The sequence below is a fragment of the Pinus tabuliformis genome, chromosome 3_2 (genome assembly GCF_031772625.1).
Source record: "Pinus tabuliformis cultivar Carrire ecotype Pingquan chromosome 3_2, CPIR1, whole genome shotgun sequence".
Taxonomy (NCBI): domain Eukaryota; kingdom Viridiplantae; phylum Streptophyta; class Pinopsida; order Pinales; family Pinaceae; genus Pinus; species Pinus tabuliformis.
Window position 1 is genome coordinate 849,637,609 of NC_142302.1, and position 5,963 is coordinate 849,643,571.

The window sequence follows — 5,963 nt, forward strand, 5'->3', positions numbered from 1 at the left end:
CTTTTTGTCCTGACGATGAATCACATTAGTTGGTTCAAAATGCTTCCACCCCAAAATATGCTTGTGATTGATCTGGAAGAGTTATTTCTCTAAACATTATGAATCACAAAAGAGTCATTTAGTTCAGAAGACTCCTCTCTATTTATCTATTTTTTTATCATTTTATTTTTCTCCCAATGGGTCTTAAGCTTTTGATTTTTATTAGTTCTAACGGTTTCTTCATTTGACTTTTGACGTTATCATTTAGTTCTCAAGACTTCTGCCTATTTTTACACCTTGTTAGATCAAATTCTCTTTAACTTTTCGTCCTCACGATGAATCACATTGGTTGGTTCAAAACGCTTTGACCCTAAAATATGCTTGTGATTGATCTGGAATAGTTATTTCTCTAAACATTATGAATCACAAAAGAGTCATTTCTCTAAACATTCTGAATCACAAAAGCTTGAGTCCAGAGAAATCATAGATAGCTAAAAAAAGTTGGATCTAATTCAAATTAGATGGCTAGAGAAAAGCAAATCACAATAATTGAAGAGCACTTGTGTGGCTCAATTGCCATATATACGTGATTAAAAGATAAATATCTAGTTATTAGTGCTTCTCCGGTGATCATTGTCTTTGCAGGGATGAAGATGCCAAACTAATATTCAATGCAAAAATAGAATTTATAATAAATCAAAATGGTCTTAATGGACAAGAAACTTTTAAACTCGTGCTTGCTTAAGATACTAATAGGAGATGCATAACAATAAACAAGTCATATGAAATTTTATGAGACTTCCATGGAAAAAAATACCATGAAGAGTTACCTCATCTTTTCCATTGCTCATCCAAAGTGATATAGATATGCTTTCTATTGGTGTCAGAAGTGTCACTACTATCTCATGAATTACTACCCTAGAGAATATTCCATCCATTATCATCTTAGACTTCACTTCTAATAACTTCACCATGCTCTAATATTTTCATCCTCTCATAAGCTTGTCATGATGCCATTTTAAGAATTAAGTGAGCAAGAAAAGATAAGAAAATGGCGGAAAAGGCCTTACATCATTGTTCAAAACATTAAATTGATCTCAATATAAGAATTTATAATACAACAATTGGATTGTCTCTCACTAACAACTTGTGAGTGGATCATGACAACACCTCAAAAATAAGGTTTACAACCCGTTTCTATGTGGTCTCTAACAATGTTATTGTATGGGGACTCGTAGCCATTTATATTATAACATTTATCCATTAGACATTTCAACTATTTATATTACATCATTTGTCCACAATCCAAGAAAAACTTGTGTCAAAATCTCTCAAAAGAGACTTTAGCACTCTAACTTTAGCAGTGTAAAATCATGGAATTTATTCACTCTACTAAGATTAGAGTGAGAGAACACAAAAAGTTCAAGGGCCCTTCCAAGGGTGGCTTGTATCCATTTAATTACATATTAAGCGTTGTTAGTTATATTTCGTTTAGTTAATTAAAAAGCATTTATTTTTTTATTATATAACACACATTAAATATTAAATACTAATTAATAAACATATTGTGTTATTTATTTACATATTTCATAATATAAATTATAAAATTACATAAATAAATTAGTTATTTACCTCTAATTTCATTTTATATATCTAAACACGCAACTATAATAAATAATATTTTTTACATATTTTTTTATAGCAAAAAACCTACCAACAAATTACTAATAACAATTCAATTCGAAAAATCATCATTTTTCAAAATATATATTATCTTTATATCTCTAACTACTTCCTAAATGTTAGGATAATCTATATTACAACTCCTAGGTAAGCATAATTCACTGCCTCCCTTGTAAAAGCATTATTCACTCCCTTCATGTATATGAAAAATTTAAAGGAGGAATTATACGTAACTTTCTTACTATAACTTTACAATGAAGGTGATAGCTGTGCTCTTCTACTTAATTAAGAGGGTTATGAGTGATATAAAGAAAGCTATGAGTAAGACCTATTACTTAAGTGGGTTATGGGTGGGTCTTGTCTTTATGGATTTACTGATCGTAAATTATGATATAGCTTAGGCATAGATATCTGTTAATCCCACATGCCTCTTAAAACAGTGGAGCGATTACCATGCATTCTTGTAAAATAACTTTTAAGGCTTTTATCGAATGGTGTATACTTTCCACAACTAGTACCATGCCCTCATGGTATAAAAAGCCATCTAGCCCCACTTAATTGATTTTCACTGTTCACTGTTTTTACATTATGGAGCTGCATAATTACTCCCTATACATTAAAAATATTTATCAAAGAACAAAGCAGAAGTTACGTTGCATAATTATACCCTATAAAATAAAAATGTGTTTGTACCACCCCGCAGCCTCTTAAAACAGTGGAGCGATTACCATGCATTCTTGTAAAATAACTTTTAAGGATTTTATCGAATGGTGTATACTTTCCACAACTAGTACCATGCCCGCATGGTATAAAAAGCCATCTACGCCCACTTAATTGATTTTCACTGTTCACTGTTTTTACATTATGGAGCTAGATAATTACTCCCTTTACATTAAAAATATTTATCAAAGAACAAAGCAGAAGTTACATTGCATGATTATTCCCTATAAAAGAAAATAAGAAAAAACAGAATTTACGTTGCATGACCATTCCCTATAAAAGAAAATTGTGTTTTTCGAATAACAAAGCAAGCAGAAAAATGTGTGTATCAAACCCTATAAAAGAAGATTGCAGAAAAATGGGTATGTCAAACCCCATAAAAGAAAATTGTATTTATGAAATAACAGAGCAATCAGATGTGGAGTTTCCATTATGAAGTTGCAGAATTATTCCCTAATACACGGAATAAAATAAGAAATGCTTCTCAAACCATATAGTCAGCAAGCAAGCATTACCTGGAGGGTAAAAATATCGATATTGTTTGCGCTTCAGCAATTGATCTGAACTTTGTAAAGTTCGCTAGGTACTTAGCATCTGGCAATGAGCCTCTCCTAACAAAGAAGGAATGCACATCTAGATCAGTGTTCTCGTTTCCAATATACTTGCAATCAGTAAATTCCTTGCCATCAACGATCAATGGGCTTTAATTAACTACCATTAACTGACAATTGATGCGTTATAAATTGTTCGTGAATAGCAAAATTTTACCGTGAACAGAATACTTTATGGTACAGCCCAATTCTCGTAGTTGCCCCTCAGGAATTGTTGGGCTTGGGATTCCTGAATAGTTGCATCCAAGTGCATCTACAGGAAAACAAACAAGATACCGACGAGAGTTTGAAACTCAGGCCATCACAGTAATGGTGAAACTGAATATTTCAGTTGACTGATTCAAAGTTGGAAACCATGACAACAAATACCTAATGGAGATACTACCTGAACCATCCTCAAGCCATTGAAAATTAGTTCCCTCCACGTTGCATTCCATGACTGCTATAGTGATGAAAGTAGCTGACGCGAGGAGTCGAAAAATGGAGTGGCGAATGATAGTGAAAATTTTAATACAAACGCGACCATTGATTATGAAGGGATCAACGGTGCAGATCTGCCTGCTTTTAGGGTTTGAGTGAAGTTTAAACGTACTGTTTACACGCAACTCAACCTTTTTGTCAGTCGAGACGGAGGCGCGGACTGCGGTGGTGGTACGAGTAGATTCAGTGAATTTTAAACAGAACCCTCTTCCGACTTTGATAGCTCTCAATCAATGTCCCGTTTTTTTCTGAGTCCCGAGTCTGCAACCTCCTTTGATACAGCCCGAGCGAGTACAAAACGTCACCATTTGTCACGGACCAACCATACTCTTTCCTCTTTTCAGTCACAGGTTCATCAACCAAAAAGGTCATGTTTTCATTTTGGAAATCCTCCCAATGTGCGATAGAGATAGCAAATCAATTAAGGATTGTTAAAAGTACTGAACAACAGTAATCCTTCCGAATATGCCGTAGCTGACTCATTCCCCTCTCGTACATTGACAATATTGCTCCTGTAATCTCGACTGTCGAGCCTCTACTTTCGGTATTCTTCTTACTAAAATCATGAATGGAATAAATACCATATACAGATTTCAGTGGCAGGGAACGGCTCCATCCCATAATAACCGTCCCCTCCCATCCAAGGGCGCTGGCAGTAAAAAGATAGGTGAAGTTTCGCACGAGAATAGCTGGCACAATAGACATCACGGACCATTCACGGTGCGATGCAATGATGGCTCAACAGACTGCGCGCCAACTTTAGAATGACGGGTGAACGCTGACGGCTGTATGAAAGCTTGGACGGACATACAAAGAAAGTCGATTGGCAACAAAGGGTTGCGTGTTACATGAGTATTGTTTATGTTTTGTAACAAACAATCCTTGATCACCAAATGGTTGATGTTTTGTAACATTCTTTTTCTTTTCCTTGGATCAATGGTTGATGTGGAAGGTCGGCAATGGGGGATCGATTCCTTTATTGGGGGTTCTGCTTTCTATCAATTATCTCCAAAGCTCATCTTTCAGCGTAGTATCTTAGGTGTTTATGTCATGCTTTCTGATTTCTCTCGTGCAGTTTTTTATGGGGAGGTGGAAATGTGCTTTTGAATTCGGTCTACATATCTTATTCTCATTGGTTTAATCTTATCAAAGCATGAAGACTCAATCGTCTAGGCTTGGAACACCTTATCTGGACAAATTACTGCCGGTCATGCTTATAACTCTGACAAAAATTGAAGAGAACAAAATGTGGAGCAGAGGAGTATTACAAATCACTTAAATAAGATTACATTGGAAACATCATTAATAAATTATTGGAGTTAAACTCACTTAAACTTGACTAACTCAAACTGAACTTGGACACTTGGAGGGATGGTTTTGACACTTAGTAGGTGGTTGGAATTAGATTCTCCAACAAACTCAGCTTGTTCTTTTTTGCCAAGGGAAAATTGGTGGTATAACAAGATGTGGTATGTATACTTTGTTGAAAGGATTCTGAATGTGTCAATCACATATTTTTTAATGTGATTTTGTGAGGGCTCTTTGTTTGCAGCCCTCAGGTTAGTTAATATTCTGGACCTTGGTCCATTGTCTGCTCTTGATCATTGTCCTATCTAGTGGGAACATAATATATCCAATTATAAAGCCCTACCCATCTTCATCATTTTGGACATCTCGAAAATTCAGAACAAACATATCTTTGAAGGTAGACCCATGAAGCCCTCTAGTACCATGCCTCATATTATGGGTTTCTTCACTGATTATATCAAGTTTTTGAAGCTTTCTCGGGGTCATTTTTTATGCTTTCCTCCCAATTCTCTATCCGCAAATGTAGGCTTCTTCGATGGTGCATATCAGCATGGTGTATGTGGAGGGGGTGACATCATATTTTTCTCTGGCAATATGTCTTTTCAGGTTTGGATGAATACTCGTTCGAGCTCAAATACCTTAGGAGATGTTACTACAGTTTAAGCCCTATTATATATTGCAACATCTTTGAACATTGTCTCCTTTCAAATTTATGGAGATTCAAAGTGTGTGATGGATTGGCTAATCAAGAGGGGGCAACTAAAGGTTCTTTCCCTCAAGCACTAGATGGACCGAATTCAAATTCCTAAGGGTCTCTTTCATAATCTATCCTTCCAGCGTATAATGAGGGAATGGAATCTGTATGTTGATTCTATGTCCAAGAAAGCTCTACAAGTGGAGGAAGGGCTCATTTTCTTTGAAGAACGTAGAGGCATACACTTATTGAGGAGGGGATTAGTTAAAATCCCAAGTGATCTTTAGTTGGCTCAAATCTTTTGATATGTCAACATGCTCTTTTCTTTTTGTCAGCTTATGATCAGTGTAATTTTGTCTATAATGGTCAATTCCTTTTGTAATCAAGAGTTTAATGTCTTAGTCTATCTCGGTATGTAACCTTTTTCACCAGTTTTGTCCAGGTTCTACAAAGCTTAAAGTTGTTCTTGTCATATTTGTTTTTGGTCC

At 35.4% G+C, this 5,963-nt stretch overlaps 1 long non-coding RNA gene across 1 annotated transcript; it reads right to left on the reverse strand.

The window, feature by feature from the left end:
- Positions 1 to 2,896: 2,896 nt before the first annotated feature.
- LOC149183338 (uncharacterized) lies at positions 2,897 to 3,465 on the reverse strand. The gene is made up of 3 exons (XR_016257700.1): positions 3,379 to 3,465; positions 3,151 to 3,246; positions 2,897 to 2,993 (listed from the first exon to the last, which is right to left on the reverse strand). It is a non-coding gene; the product is annotated as an uncharacterized LOC149183338 (long non-coding RNA).
- Positions 3,466 to 5,963: the final 2,498 nt, after the last annotated feature.